Genomic DNA, 15,672 nt, shown 5'->3' on the forward strand with positions numbered 1-15,672 from the left:
CCCAATGCTCAGTCAACAGGATAAAGTGGGTTCAATAAGAGATGGACTAATTTCGGCCACCTTGGCACACGTCTGGATATTTAGGGAGTCGTGATGTTTCCACAATTACTCCATTTTAGGGCTCTGTGAGCTTTTGTGTGGCATACAGTAGGCTGCATTTATAAGAAACATTATTTCCTAATTTAAAATGTGAGCTTTGTACAGAGTCTGAGTACTTCTACAGACTCTGAAAACCTCATCTATTTAATTCATTAATTATTTTTTTTTATTTTTACGAGTGCATACCGACTGTCATGTCTGGCACCCACCCAATACATTTAATTAATGCAATCTGTTCACCTCTGGCTGGTGAAATGCCAGGCTGTTCCATGAATAAATCATGACACGAGGATCTGCAGCGAGCTCCAAATCAGACATGTGACAAACCCAAAGCGAGACGTACAGCGATAGCAATTCTAGCTGCCGTGCTCCTAATGGCTGCCGACAGGCTCTGCTAATGCTTAAAGGGCCTGCCTGATAATTGGCCATCCCACAAGTCATTTAGCGGTCAATCTGCCACACGAGCAGCAGGACAGCGGAGGCCATCGCTGGGCGCTTCAGCCCACTTCCTCAATTCTTGGACCTTTTAGACTGATGCATAGTTTTGGGGGTGAAATAGCAAATAAAAAGCTGGTTTAGTCATATTTGGAGCACTTTGAACAGCAGAAAACTCTGTTAATTTAATGAGGCAGTAACTAAATTGTAATTAACAGATAAAGCCACAATTACAAAGGCCGCTGCGGATGGTCTGGGATTATGTGTTACATGCCAGCCTGGGTTTTTTGTTATTTGTAAATTATCTATCTATCTATCTATATTATATATATATATATATATATATATATATATATATATATATATATATACACACACATACATATACACACACACTCTAGGGGGTTCCCCCCTGCTTGCTTGGGAAAGAAATAGTTTTTTTTTTTTTTTTTTTACCACCTCTTTGCTCGATCAGCTACTGGCTTCATGCTGCTGCTGCAAATTTAAAAGCCTGTACAGCAGCTGTCCTACTCTTTGTATTTTATTTCCGGTCCCGGGCATGGTTAAATCTTGTGTCCTGCGATTCAAGACTTTGTGCCAAGAGTTCTTGATATTTTTTAGTTTATAATTTAAAAACAGAATAAGAATCTGAAAATCTAACAACATCAAATTAAAGTTCGATAAATTCTGAAAAGAATCATACCAAACGTATATACAGTGATCCCTCGCTATATCGCGCTTCGTCTTTCGCGGCTTCACTCCATCGCGGATTTTAAATGTAAGCATATGTGAATATATATCGCGGATTTTTCACTGCTTCACGGATGTCTGCGGTCTACAGTACGTGTGCTTCCTCAGTTGATTTGCCCATTTGAATTCAAACAAGGGACGCTATTGGCGGATGGCTGAGAAGCTACCCAATCAGAGCCTTCGGTTAAGTTCCTGTGTGCTGCTGATTGGCTTAGCGACGGAGTGCTGCATTAACCAGGAAGTCTAATCTCACTCATTCATCATTAACGTGCTCCTGCTACGGCTTCAGGGGCCGTGTCCAAGCGCCAACAGAAGATGCAAATGATTGCAGAAAAGGTAAAAGTTTTGGATATGTTGAAGGAAGGGAACAGCTACACTGCTGCAGGACACCATTACAGCATCAATGAGTCCACGATTCTTTTTATTTAAAAAGGAGGAAAAGCATATAAGATCTACAGCCGCAGTGTCCTTTAACCAGGGCGCAAAACGAGTTGCAAGTGGACGTGATAAGGCAGTAGTCTGGATGGAATCTGCTTTAGGGATTTGGATTGAAGACTGATGGAAGAAGAACAACGGTGATGCTACACAGTCGCCTGAAGAGGCTCCTTTAGAAGAGCTGTAACGCTATCCTTTGTTGTGCAGTAAAATTAAACTCATCGTTATCGGACAAGTCGTCGTGTCATTGTTGGTGAGTAACCATAATTAATTATCTACGTACAGTACTTATTACATGTACATAGTTTAGTGTCACTGTACACACATTTTACTGTATACAAATTTTCTTGCATTATACGTATTTATTGCTGGTGGCCTGTCTGTCGTAATGGCTGTAACATATGTGATATCGGAGACGCTCAATATCTTTAAAATAATATTTAGGTTTTACTGTATGTAAACTGTGTTTACATACATAATTTCAACGAATCTTACCTAATATCTAAGAGAATACAAAGGGTTTATGCTGTATAATTGTGCGTGAAATGTTTATAATAGTGTGGGAGAGTTTATAAGGGCTTAAAATATATAAAAATAACCATATAAACATATGGTTTCTACTTCGCGGATTTTCTTATTTCGCAGGTGGCTCTGGAACGCAGCCCCTGCGATGGAGGAGGGATTACTGTATGCAGGTTTTAGAATAAGCCCAATTTAAAGCATGACAACAAACGTGATATAAAAACGTAACATAAAATCGTTGCACTTTTAGGCTTAGGATTTTGACCGAGATGCAAGCTGCATGCAGAAACTCTGATAAACAATATTTCAATGAGGTGCAAACACACTTCTAAAATGTCCTGTGCAGGATGAGCTGCATTACTGTATAATGTGCTTGTCGCACGACGTTTAGAACATTGAAAGCTGAGCCTTCACTTACACTTTTGCTCTCCAATCCTCTCTTTTTTCAGACTGCATCTGACCCAGTCGATGCTTCCCAGTCACTGAACCTGCTTGATGAGGAAGGCTTTGTGTTCTTTTAACCTGAAGATGTGAGCTAAAGCAGAACAACTGCTGCAACGCTTCTTGTGTGCTGAAGAGAAACTCGTATTTTGAATAAAGCCTTGAGACCGTTCCTGCCTTTTCAACAATAGTTATTTTATTGGACTCGCCTTCCTGTCTCTGGTTGAATTCTGTGACCCAAGCTTGATAAAATACTAAGGGTTATGTCTGCCTGTGATATGATTACTCACAAACCACTGGGGTTTGAACCTTGATCTTGGTCGTATTCAAAAGCTTATGGCATGCTATTTATCTATTATATGTGTTGGTGAAGAGAAAGAGTGAGGTGGCAGCAACCTCTATGAACTTACAAGGTTTGTGTTCTTTTTACAGCCAACTGCTCAATAGGGTGGCATAGCAGAAAGGAAAGGAACATGTGCTGACCATCAAGCACACTGCTGAGGCCGCTCATTGCAAGAAGAGTAAGAATATCAGCGCCATCTGCATGAGCATCTAGTATGGTTTAACAAGATGAACGCACAAATTAAGCCAAACACGAGAATACTTCACTGATGAAGAACGACGAGAGGTTAGCCTGGAAAGAGAGCCACTGAGCAGCCATCTAATAATATGGCTCTTTGGTATGCCAGGCATACTAAACGGTACAGAATGCGAGAATGTCAGTTACTGAGAAATGTATGTCAACAAATGAGGAGATTGTCAGATACTCGCAACTTCCACCCATATGCAAAAATTGCTTCTACATCCTTCCATCAATGTTGCTTGAGGAGCAGAGTGTGGAAAAGTCTCGTCAAAAACAGTGACCACATATGAAAATGGGAATAGCTAAGGAAGGAGATTTAAGGACCAGACATCTGCATGTTTTCTATTTTCTAATATTTTACTTCTATTTCTTATACAATTTACGATTTAACACTCACGTACTTTCTCTTTAAATGTTCCTTATATTCTGTAGGTGGCACCCCAGAGTGGCAGGGCCACCTTGACATCACTGCTGCTGGGTCCTCCTTTTGTCTTTGTGAGTCTGCCAGAAAGAGCAGCCTCAGCAGTGCAGCACTAAGTTACTGTCAGAGTTTGCTTTCCTTATTCTTGGATTTGCCTTAGGATTGCATATTGGAACATGTTTGCTTTGGATTGTCTTTTAAGCAGATTCTTTTTGCCCTTGACTATTTTATGTTTCTATTGTGTTAATAAATCTTAATTTTTTATATTCTTCATTGCCCATTTGTTCACAAGCCAGAGGTTTACAGCCACCCTCTCCCTGGTAGGACACTTTGGTATTCTTCTGGAACTGTCATTGTTGTTTGAAGTTTTTTTAATACAAGTTCCCATTTTTGGGCCTGTGTAGGCCAAGGCCTGCAGGTAGCAGTTGGAGGTATGTCAGACTTGGGTTGAGCGTCTGAGTGAGCTGACCTGTGAGGGTCTCACAGAGAGCACTCCTCTCTGGCTGTTCAGATTCTACTGCTGCCTCCCAAATAAAAGCTGAACAAATAAATATGAGATACAGACACGAGGGTGTTAAAAGGGGCTTAACTGACAAATAGTAAAGCAAAAATGAGGCCGATTAGGCAGAAATTAAAATATGCTGCTCTGTTTAATCCAAAACTGTAAAGGAAAAAGTTAACCAGACACAAAGATGACAAACCTGCACTCCACACGGTATTTCAGCGGATTGAAAGGAATCGGGATGCTCCTCTCCTGTCCTCTACTTCAGGTTTGTTTGAACTCCACTCTGAATGGGGATGAGGACTTCAGGGCATGGATGAATTGCTCAGGCTTGGCAGACATCCCATAATAACAAGCCACAAACACAACTGATAGTTTGGAGCAGAGTGGACTGGAGTGGAGTGGCCGGCAAAGGCTGCCAGAAATAATATGCATACCTCCAAATGGCATCAAATAAATCTACCAGAGCATTTGAATGGACTTACTGTTAGCTGCTCTAACAGAAAATGAACTTGAAACTGCCTCCCTGTTTAACTACTAAGACATCCAGACATTTGGACCTGCACATTCAAACTAGAAAATGAGATCATACATAACATTTAACTTTATATTTTGTTCTCTGGTAGCAATTTACATACAAGAAATTGCATTTCTTTTAACCAAATATTCTCCCATGACTCCTAATGATTAACTATTCTGGGACTGTACATATTACTTGACACATATTTTTAGGAAGTCACTGCACATTGGAGAGATTCCAAAGGACTGGAAAATGGCAAATATCATCCCATTATATAAAAAGGTTGACAGGGCAGATCCAAACAACTATAGGCCAGTAAGCTTAACATGCATCACAGGAAAATTAATAGAAGGAATTATCCACATTACTAACCGAGAATGGTAAACCGGATGGACGCAGGGACATCCGGCCATGGGCCGTGGACGCAAAAGACGTACTGCGCAGGCACCCCAAGAAATGAGGCGCCGCGACCACAGAAAAAAGGAGTCAGACGCCGGCGATGCACACAGCGCCGCACGAAACCCATTGCACACGAAATGGGACACACACACAAAAAGGAGGATTCCACAAGCCCCTAGCACACAAAAAAAAAAGAAGCCGCTCGCGCCCCACAAATGCCACCCCCACCTCCAAGCAACCCCCTCCCCCCCCCTACAAGCAACGGACGGGACACACACAAAGAGGAGGATTCAACAAGCCCCTAGCACACAAAAAAAAGAAGCCGCTCGCGCCCCACCAATCCCACCACCCCCTCCAAGCAACACCCCCCCCCAGACGCCCCCGACACACAAAGCCCCCCTCCAGTAACTGAAATAAGAAATGAGGCGACGTGCCCCTAGAAAACCAAAAAGAAAGGAGTCAGACGCAAGCGCCACATAGCACACGAAATGGTACGCACACAAAAAAGAGGATTCAGACCCACCACACACAAACACCCCCTCCACTAACAGAGATAAAAAAAAGTGAGGCTACGCGCCAAGAAAAAATGTCTCGGCTCCAAAAACGCAAAGCTCAAATAAGCAAGGGTTCAAAACGAAACACCTCGAGTCTCACAGATACAAAAACGGCAGCGAAGGGACAAAATAAATAAACGCAGACGTCTACAACGCGCATCTGAAATGCCGGAAAACAAGCAGGCAACGCTCCAAAAAGAGAAAGCTCGACTAACCGACATACAAAAACGGGCAAGGCTCAATACAAACAATGAACGCCGTAAACTGCAACGGGCTTCTCACACAGCACAGGCAAATCGATTACAGCTCCAGAATAGCACGTCCCAAATCCTGCACATACAACGACGCGCCTCTCAAACGGCACAAGCAAAACATACACGTCAAGGACATCAACGACAGACACCTGCTGAACGATTGCGCCAGTTAGCTGACAACGCGTTCAATAATGAGTCCACTATTCATGAAAATTCATTGGGATTAATGAATGTCATTTGCAATCATTGTCATTCACTTAACTTCCCTGAAGAAACAACTCGCAATACAAGTAATGAATTTACACGTTGTTGTCAAAACGGTCAGATTAGACTGCCTCCTTTACATTCATATCCTGAATATCTACAGAAGCTTCTAACTAACGAAGTACCTGCAAGTAAAAACTTTATGAACTGCATTACATCCTACAATAGCTCATTTGCTTTTGCATATACCGGAGTAAATATCAGACCACCAAAAGGCAATGGCCCATACTGCTTTCGCGTATGTGGACAAATATTACATCGCATTGGAACAGTGCACCCTGAAACAAATCAAGAACGCAAATATGCACAAATCACGTCGGCACCTACAACGCACTTCTGAAACCGCGGAAGAAAAAATGTCTCGGCTCCAAAAACACATGTCACTCCTTATTCAAAATACCGGTCCTAATCACAGAAACATCGGTATCCACTATGAAAATGAACAGTAACAATGCACGTGACATCCGTCTTGCCACACTATTAATTATAGATGAATTTACAATGGCATCCAGTCACTTACTCAACACCATTGATAAACTTCTACAAACGTTGATAAATAATAATATTCCCTTTGGAGGAAAGTTACTGTTATTAGGAGGAGATTTTAGACAGTGCTTAACTATTGCTCCACATGCAATGCGCTCAGCTATTGTTCAGTCCACCTTAAAATACGCGGACAATTGGCATTGCGTTGATGAATAATAATTTTCCCTTTGGAGGAAAGGTACTTTTATTAGGAGGAAATTTTAGACAGTGCTTAGCTATTGCTCCACATGCCATGCGCTCAGCTATTGTTCAGTCCACCTTAAAATATGCGACGACGTCATACATAAACAACAAGAGAGCGAACTACAATACATATACAGGCGCGAGACCTGATTGCTGATAATATGAAGAAACGAACAGTCCGCATATTAACAGTGAGTGCGATCCTCCTTATTACTTATCCATATTCCTAACAATACGATCATGGGTACAAAACTAGACGGCTCGAGTAACGGGACCACAAACACGCACCCGCATCAAAAAAAAAAAAATTCACGTCAAAACCTACAATGCGCTTCAAAAACATGTTACGCAGACAATTGACATTGCTTTCAAAAGATACACTTAGTACAAAACATGCGATGTCCAGATCCCGCATATAACAATTGCTTATTACAACTGGGAGATGGTACACTCACCAATACAGATGGACTTCACCCAGATATTATTACAATTCCTCAACCCTTTATCTGCGACGACTTAGTTACAGACAGATTTGGAACAGCAATCTCATTAGACCAAATACCCCTTTTAACACAACGGACTATATTATGTCCAAAAAATATTAATGTTGATCACATTAATAACCAGGTCATTTCATTACTTCCTGGAGAGTCACACCTCTTTCTAAGCTCTAACAAAGTTGACTCTGATGACGACAATGACCATCTTAATTTCCCCTTAGAGTATTTGAACACTATTAACCCAGCCGGATTACCACAACACAATCTTAGCCTTAAAAACGGAACAATAATCATGCTATTAAGAAACCTTAACACTAAACAGGGTTTATGCAATGGCACACGTTTAGTCGTCAACACCATAACACACAATGGTATTCAAGCAACAGTTCTTACAGGATCACATTCTAACAATACTATTCTGATTCCTAGAATTGACCTTACAAGTTCTGACCTGGAATTACCTTTTACATTGAAACGCCGACACTTCCCCATTAAACCTGCATTTGCCATGACCATCAACAAATCACAAGGACAAACCATGGACAAGGTTGGCATCTACCTCTCTGAACCCGTTTTTGGACATGGACAACTTTATGTTGCCTTCTCACGTGTTCGACGTTCATCTGACGTTAAAGTTAAAGTTATAAATGCTCCATGCCAAGGAAGACTCATTCAAGGACAAGACACCATCTTTGCTACTAATGTTGTGTACAAAGAAATATTCCAATAAACCATTACACTGTACCAAGCACTTTATTGTTTGCTTTCTATATGCATCATCCACACCTTCACACTACTCTATATCTCATTCATACATCTCACTCTTTGTCATGCCCCAACACCAGGGGTTGGCGAGCGAAGCGAGCAGGGGGCGGAGGCCCCTAGTTAAGGATAAGACTGAGCAACACCTGGCAAGTCCAGAAGTTTCTCTGAACAGTCAGCATGAGTTCAGAAGAGCTAGCTAGATAGCTAGATAGATAGATAGATACAGTACTTTATTAATCCCAAGGGGAAATTCACATACTCCAGCAGCAGCATACGGATACAAAAAAAAAACAATATTAAAGAGTAATAAAAATGCAGGTAAAAACAGATAATAACTTTGTATAATGTTAATGTTTACCCCCCCCGGGTGGAATTGAAGAGTCACATAGTGTGGCGGAGGAACGATCTCCTCAGTCTGTCAGTGGAGCAGGACGGTGACAGCAGTCTGTCGCTGAAGCTGCTCCTGTGTCTGGAGATGATCCTGTTCAGTGGATGCAGTGGATTCTCCATAATTGATAGGAGCCTGCTGAGCGCCTGTCGCTCTGCCACGGATGTTAAACTATCCAGCTCCATGCCTACAATAGAGCCTGCCTTCCTCACCAGTTTGTCCAGGCGTGAGGCGTTCTCCTTCTTAATGCTGCCTCCCCAGCACACCACCTCGTAAAAGAGGGCGCTCACCACAACCGTTTGACAGAACATCTGCAGCATCTTATTGCAGATGTTGAAGGACGCCAGCCTTCTAAGGAAGTTAACCGGCTCTGTCCTTTCTTACACACAGCATCAGTATTGGCAGTCCAGTCCAATTTATCATCCAGCTGCACTCCCAGATATTTATAGGTCTGCACCATCTGCACACAGTCACCTCTGATGATCACGGGGTCCATGAGGGGTCTGGGCCTCCTAAAATCCACCACCAGCTCCTTGATTTTGCTGGTGTTCAGGTGTAGGTGGTTTGAGTCGCACCATTTAACAAAGTCCTTGATTAGGTTCCTATACTCCTCCTCCTTCCCACTCCTGATGCAGCCCACGATAGCAGTGTCGTCAGCAAACTTTTGCACGTGGCAGGACTCCGAGTTGTATTGGAAGTCCGATGTATATAGGCTGAACAGGACCGGAGAAAGTACAGTCCCCTGCGGCGCTCCTGTGTTGCTGACCACAATGTCAGACCTGCAGTTCCCAAGACGCACATACTGAGGTCTGTCTTTAAGATAGTCCACGATCCATGCCACTAGGTATGAATCAACTCCCATCTCTGTCAGCTTGTCCCTAAGGAGCAGAGGTTGGATGGTGTTGAAGGCGCTAGAGAAGTCTAGAAACATAATTCTTACAGCACCACTGCCTCTGTCCAAGTGGGAGAGGGATCGGTGTAGCATATAGATGATGGCATCCTCCGCTCCCACCTTCTCCTGGTATGCGAACTGCAGGGGGTCGAGAGCGTGTTGGACCTGTGGCCTCAGGTGTTGAAGCAGCAGCCTCTCCATGATCTTCATCACATGTGACGTCAGAGCGACAGGCCGGAAGTCGTTCAGCTCATTATGACGTGATACCTTTGGGACTGGGGTGATACAAGATTTTTTCCAAAGCCTCGGGACTCTTCCCTGTTCCAGGCTCAGGTTGAAGATGCACTGTAGAGGACTCCCCAGTTCCGATGCACAGACCTTCAGCAGTCGTGGCGATACTCCATCTGAACCCGCTGCTTTGCTGGCATGAAGTCTCCTCAGCTCTCTGCTCACCTGCGCTGCTGTAATTGTGGGTGGGGATGTCTCTCCTATGCTGGTATCAGCAGGTAAGAGTGGGTTAGGGTGGTCAAAACTGTTAAAGAAGTTGTTCATTTGGAGGGAGGTCGTGTTTTACTAACAGGCTGGAATTCTATGAGGAGGCAACAAAAGGATACAATCAAAGTGGAGCAGATGATATTATTTATCTGGACTTTCAGAAAGCATTTCATAAGGCGCCACATGAGAGGTGGGGCATCAAACTAAAAGAAGTGGGAGTTCAGGGTGATGTTTTTAGATGGGCGCAGAATTGGCTCACAAACAGGAAGCAGAAGGTGATAGTGTGAGGAACCTCATCAGAACTGGTCGATGTTAAGAGTGGTGTCCACAGGGGTCAGTGCTAAGGCCGCTGCTATTTTTAATATATATAAATCATTTAGCTAGGAATATAAGTAACAAGCTGGTTAAGTTTGCAGATGATACCAAGATAGGTGGATTAGCAGATAATTTGGAATCCGTTATATCATTACAGAAGGACTTGGATAGCAGACAGGCTGGGGCAGATTTGTGGCAGATGAAATTTAATGTCAGTAAATGTAAAGAATTACACATGGGAAGTAAAAATGTTAGATTTGAATACACAATGGGTGGTTGGAAAATCAAGAGTATGCCTTATGAGAAGGATTTAGGAGTCACAGTGGACTCTAAGCTATCGACTTCCCAACATTGTTCAGAAGTCATTAAGAAGGCAAACAGAATGTCATGTTATATAGCGCCTTGCTGTGTGGAGTACAAGTCACAGGAGGTTCTGCTCAAGCTTTATAACACACTGGTGAAGCCTCATCTGGAGTCCTGTGTGCAGGTTTGGTCTTCAGGCTACAAAAAGGACATAGCAGCGCTAGAAAAGGTCCAGAGAAGAGCGACTAGGCTGATTCCAGGGCTACAGGGTATAAGTTATGAGGAAAGATTAAAAGAGTCGAGCCTTTACAGTTTAGGGAAGAGAAGATTAAGAGGTGATAGGATCGAAGTGTTTAAAATTATGAAGGGAATAAGTCCAGTGGATCAAGACTGTGACTTTAAAATGAGTTCATCAAGAACACAGGAGTACAGTTGGAAACTTGTTAAGGGTAAATTTTGCACAAATGTTAAGATGTTTTTCTTTATATGAAGAATGACAGACCCTTGGAATAAGCTACAAAGTAGTGTGGTAGACAGTAAGACTTTTGGGACTTTCAAAACTCGACTTGATGTTTTTTTGGAAGAAATAAGTGGACAGGACTGGCAAGCTTTGTTGGGCTGAATGGCCTGTTCTCTTCTAAATTGTTCTAAGGTTCTAAAATACAGAGGTGTTTTTCTGGACTATACTATTTAAGTGCATGTTTATTGGTGTGTTTAAAATGCTTTGTAATATATGTAAATGAACTTTTTTGTTCTTTATTTCGCCTTATACAATTTCTTGTATTAGGAATTTGTTAGTTTTCGCATACCCCTTGGGGGTCAGAGTACAGGGTCAGCCATTGTACAGCGCCCCTGGAGCAATTACAGGTTAAGGGTCTTGCTCAAGGGCCCAGCAGAGAAGGATCTCTTTTGGCAGTGATGGGGATTTGAACCGTCAACCTTCTGGATACCAGCGCAGATCTTTAGCTGATTAAATGAAGCTTTCTGTTAGATTTCTTCATTTTGCCATGTTGCATTAACAAAAGCAGGTGGGACTCCACCAGTGGTGTAAATAATAGACATCCATATTGGGAGTTCACACATGATAGCTCAAGACTCTTTTTTATTTTCAGCAACACTGCTGGTCATATTTGTGGTGTAGGACCAGCAAAACTGCTTGAAAAATGCAATAATATAAGGTTATAAGGTTAAATTATAATATAATCTAGCACACATAAGACTCTTAAATCTTTATCATGCTTACCCTTAAGAAAGTATTAAACGCAGCCATTCATTCAGTTGACAGTCTGTCTTTGTGATGTTTGCTGGGGCCTCATGACATGCCTGTCATCCATCCCTCCATTCAATTCGGTGGTCACAGTGGTGTACAATCAAAAGTGGACTGTGCTCACCATCTGAAAGAACTTGACATGAACAGTAAAATCACAGCAAATAAGGCGAGGACAGATTCTGTCAGTCATTCAGTCACTGTTATCTTATATGGAGTCTCTCACTGTAGACACAACCACTGAGAGTTTTATAAAGTAACTAGGGGGCTTCGCTCGCCAACCCCTGTGTTTGGTTTTCCGGATACACACTTTTAAGATTTTTTTTTCTTTGAATTGTTGCTATTTCATTAGTTTCACTTTTATTTCAGAACTTCTGTAAAAACAATATTTGTAATCTTGCGAGTCCCAATATGCTGAATCTTTTTAATGAGGTCAGGATAGGTTTCTCTGTTTGGAATTTCAGCACAGACAAAACGATCGACATCATCAGCATTTAACAAAGTAAAAAAGTAAGTAGAGTTCTGCATTGGACTCCAGTCTGTAAAGTTGTGCTATTTTCCTCTCACAGTTCCAAAAGTACATGGGGTTACCAAGGTCATACCCCAGCTTTTGTCTAGGTTTTTGTACAAGGGCTAGACACAACGTTTTTGACTCCTGGGGTAAATGTAGCTTTTTAAATAAGCAGACAGATAAATATATATATATATATTAACAAAGTAACCAATAAATGCATGTGCAGTAAACTCCGTTTTTGAAATTCTCAAGATTCTTTATTTGTCACATGCATAGTTATACAGGCTGCGGTGGGTTGGCACCCTGCCCGGGATTGGTTCCTGCCTTGTGCCCTGTGTTGGCTGGGATTGGCTCCAGCAGACCCCCATGACCCTGTGTTCGGATTCAGCGGGTTGGAAAATGGATGGATGGATGGATGGATGGATAGTTATACAGGACAACACGCAGTGAAATGCATCCTGATCCGCTTATCAAAAACCGTGCAAAGTTAGAAGAATATCAGTTAGATTAACAAAAAGTCATAGATCGAAAGATAACAGTATAGTAGAACATAATAAATAAGTAACATTATGTGAATAAAGTAGAATTAAGTATTAAGGTTTAATAGTGTAGTAATTATTGTGCAAAACCAAAGTTAGACTGGTACATAGTTAAATGAGTTTGTTTGTTTGCGCTACTGCAATCTTTACTTTCTTTTTTATATTTTCTAATTTTCCTACTTTCATATCCTTTAACTTTCTCCACATGTGTATAGCGCCATTATTTTTTTTAAATTTTTTTTAGCCTTTCTAATTTCACTGGTTTCAGTCTCTAACCTGCTCTGCGTGTGTTTAGCGCCAACGTTTGTAAACATCTCTATGAAGTTCTACTTTGTCTTTTACTCACTGTCATTTAATTCTGAGCTGGATTGGACGTGCTTTTTTTTCCAATTCCACTTGTTCCGGGCTGATAATTACTTTCCTTATTTTCTGAATTTGCACCTCGATTATTCTTTTTTGCTCTTTTTTCTGTCCAACGCATTTGAGTCTCTTTTCTCCGTGCTGCTTTCTTCTTCGCTTAGATGTCGACATTTAATTTATAACGTACCTTATGCGCTTTATATGCGCTGAGAGCCCTGGATCTGTGTGTGCTCAAATCCTTCACAAGACTGAATGTTTTTCTGCCTATTGTCCTATATGATAGATTGTAAGTAGGGCGTATCTTTGGTCTCGCAGGTCTTTAAAATGTCTTACGAGAAGATCACGTATCGTAGACTTGCTTTTTGCTTTCCAGGACAGGATTTCTTTTTATAATAGATAGATAATAAAAATAATAATACACTTTATTTATATAGCATCTTTCCCATACTCACGGCACTTAAAATGTGTGATAAAAACAGAAAATGCACATGTACAATGTAGATAGATGAGAAGCACACTACGTGAGATGTACAGTCATGTGAAAAATGTGCAATGATTTACTTTAAGAATGAACGGATGCGCTATTTCTATCTGTGGAAAAAGTAAATCCACCCTTATACAGTAGCTGGCATTGCCCCCTCTATGACAGTCTAGCAGTCCCTGGCATTGACTTGGAGATCCATATTGCTAACGGAGAATAAACCGGATATGGACGCAGGGACACGGCGATGGGACCATGAGACGTACTGCACAGGCGCGCGTCTCATAAACCGCAAGCAAAGTTGTATCCACCACAAACGAAGGAGTCACGGCCCAAGAACGAAAAAGCTCAACTAACGTGAATGAGAAATGAAGCAACAACGTCCCCATAGCTACCACTAACAACACAACCACACAAAAAAGAGGATTCTGCGCTGCACCCCAGAGTCAAACGTGATAATTATTCCTAACTTCATTCCACAGTAGTGCCACTCACAATATGGCGGTGACGCCTGCACCTTTCGTACTATTTTTGTGGACCTGTGGGGCCTCCGTAGCCTCTCACGTGAGCTCACTAGGCCCTGATGCAGTAAAGCAGCCCCAAACCAGGCCATTTCTACCAGCATGCAGGACGGCTGGCATCCGTTTCTTCTGTCAAATGCTGTCTTCGGTTTTCACCAAGCATGTCTTCTAATACAGTGTGGCCAAACAACCTTGCCTGTCCGGAGCCCACTGTTCCAGAAGTGTAATGCACTTTGCCTTGGTGTTCATGGCCACGTTACTCTTGCCCTGATGTTCTTTCTTGACAGCACAGGTTTCCTCCAGGCACACGTCCCATACAGTTGGTTTAAACTCTGAACATATTTTAATTGAGCCAGAGTTTATTCATTAATATCCTCAACTTAAACAGATGGAGAGTCAAATGGAAAGGAGATTTGGACTGGAATCCGACTTGGAGATACTAAGGAGACGGCTGGAGGCATAGAAGAGCTTGGTGCTTGTCTGTATTTGTGTGGGTGGAACACTCTTCAGGTCGGGGACCCCAGCAGACTGGTTTATAGAGAGTTTGGTTGGATGAGGTACAAATGGACTTCGCTCTATCTCAGCATTGCTCCACTTGTCCTTTCCCTTAGTGAAACCATGTTACAAGTTCAGAAACCTGCTCTGGGGCAATGCCCCCTTCTCAGTTGCACATCATCCCTGACACAGCAGCATTGGCACACAAACTAGGGCCCTTCAGACAACGGCCTTCCCTGCCACTGTACCAAAGGCCGTCTCCTTTACCAGAAATTGCTGCTTACTGACTCCGAGGCCCCAAATTCACAGCCTGATTCTCCAGGTAAGGACGTCAATCAGAGAGGGGTTGGGCCCCAGAAAGGTCAGCCGGACACAAAAGTTTTACTGAGGGTGAAGAAAATGAGTTCTGAACGGAAAGAACAAACAGGGCAGTGTAAGTGGTTTGAGAGGTGCACCCATCAGGAAAGGGATACAATGGCACCATAATGACATGGCTGCTAGACAGAATAGTAACGGAACACACAATGAGAAAAGTTCCATACGACGGTGCAAAATGGAGTAAGAGAGTCTGATGGGGCTCATCAGACATTGTCATGGTCATTAACTTGGGTAGTCTTTTTGAAGTTATTGTTTTAAAAAAGGATACTAGGTCATTTCTTTAAACAAAATCACTACAAATTAAAAGGATGTACAGTGGACCCTTGACTTACGAACTCAATTCGTTCACGAGGACTGGTTGTAACTCAAGTTGGTTGTAAGTCGAGACTATTTTTCCCATAAGAAATAATGGAAATACCCATAATGCGTTCCGAACCTCCCACAGCAACACTTACTTAACCTTTTCATAATAGAAAAGGGTTGTATAATGTGCATAATTTACCAAAACACCAATAATTTTTCTAATGTACTAACCAAAAAGTTATAAAAAG

Source organism: Erpetoichthys calabaricus, chromosome 13 (assembly GCF_900747795.2).
Source record: "Erpetoichthys calabaricus chromosome 13, fErpCal1.3, whole genome shotgun sequence".
NCBI lineage: Eukaryota > Metazoa > Chordata > Cladistia > Polypteriformes > Polypteridae > Erpetoichthys > Erpetoichthys calabaricus.